The sequence below is a fragment of the Cervus elaphus genome, chromosome 12, assembly GCF_910594005.1.
Source record: "Cervus elaphus chromosome 12, mCerEla1.1, whole genome shotgun sequence".
NCBI classification, from domain to species: Eukaryota; Metazoa; Chordata; class Mammalia; order Artiodactyla; family Cervidae; genus Cervus; species Cervus elaphus.
In genome coordinates, this window is record NC_057826.1 from 28,903,964 (window position 1) to 28,905,354 (window position 1,391).

General features: G+C 36.8%; 1 non-coding gene across 1 annotated transcript; it reads left to right on the plus strand.

Moving 5' to 3' along the window:
* Positions 1–509: 509 nt before the first annotated feature.
* Positions 510–611, plus strand: LOC122705988. Its single transcript, XR_006344256.1, has one exon. It is a non-coding gene; the product is annotated as a U6 spliceosomal RNA (small nuclear RNA).
* The last annotated feature ends 780 nt before the right edge of the window (positions 612–1,391 follow it).

Here is a 1,391-nt window from a genome sequence, read left to right on the forward strand (position 1 = left end):
AGACTAAAACAACTCGTAAATAGGGGAATCCAAGTGACTTTAAAAATATCCCAGAAGAACTTGCCTGGGTAGGAAACACTTGTTTTTGTCAGTTGACCTCATTTTCCTGCCAAAATTGAAAACTTCTCTACCAAGGCTCTTGGTTTCCTTTTAGCTAAAATGGCTCCCTACACTTAATGTATTTCACAATCACCTGGGAGAATCTGCTAAATCTGCAGGTACCCAGGTGATTTCGTTCGTAATCTGGTTCAGTGGGTCTGGTGTGGGGACCAGGAAGCTGCACCTTTAACAGAATTCTTCTCCTCAGTGACTCTGACACAAGTTTGTTCGAAATGCATTTCCATGGGAAAAAAAACAAAAAACAAAAAACTGCCCCTTGATAATCTAACTCAGAGTTTGGTAAACTATAGCCCTTGAGCCTAGAAATGTTTTTGTAGTCTTAAATGATTTTTAAAAGTCAAAAGAATACTGTTTTGTGAATACTGTTCTGTGATGTTAAAATCATGTGAGTGCTCTCTTTGGCAGCACATACACTAAAATTGGAACGATAGAGATTAGCATGGCCCCTGCACAAGGATGACATGCCAATTCATGAAATGGTCCATATTTTTACATATGTATACCTGTGACTGATTCATGTTGATGTATGGCAGAGGCCAACACAATATTTAAATTATCCCCCAATTGAAAAAAAAGGAAAAACTCTGTTTGAAATAATAAAAAATGATATGAAATTCAAATTTCAATGTCCACAATAAAGATTTATTGGAACATGGCCACACATCTGTTGTCTGTGGCTGTCCTCACACTATAATGGCAGAGTTGAACAGTAATGACAGAGACAATATGGCCCAAATAAAGCCTAAAATATCTGCTCTCTGGCCCTTCAGAGAAAACAGTTTGCTAACTCTTGGTCTAATATGTTCCATTCAATGAAGAACCAATGCAATGGGGAAAGACTTCATCAATTCCCTAGTAGAAGGGTTTCCAGCTGATTAAAAGCTGGAGCACATCCAGATAACCAGCACTTCTGTTCCCCAGAGCACTCCAACCCGTGGAGAGTCCCCTCACCCTGGTACATAATAATAACAATGATCATTATGACTTACATTATATAGAAAATTATGATTTGCAAATCATATTGACATGCAGTCTCCAATATCACATGGTAGGTATTATTGCTATTATCTTTGTTTTACAAAGATATAAAGCAATAAGATCGCGAGTATCATGAAGAAGAATTTGGACTCTACCCTTTGTATCCTCATCCTATCCATGATCCAGTCATTAAAATGAAGTTGTAGATATTTATTTATTCATAAAGAAATATGGTCAAAATGCATTATGGAATTTTTAAAAAATAGGCTTTCAAACTGTGATGCTGGAGAAGA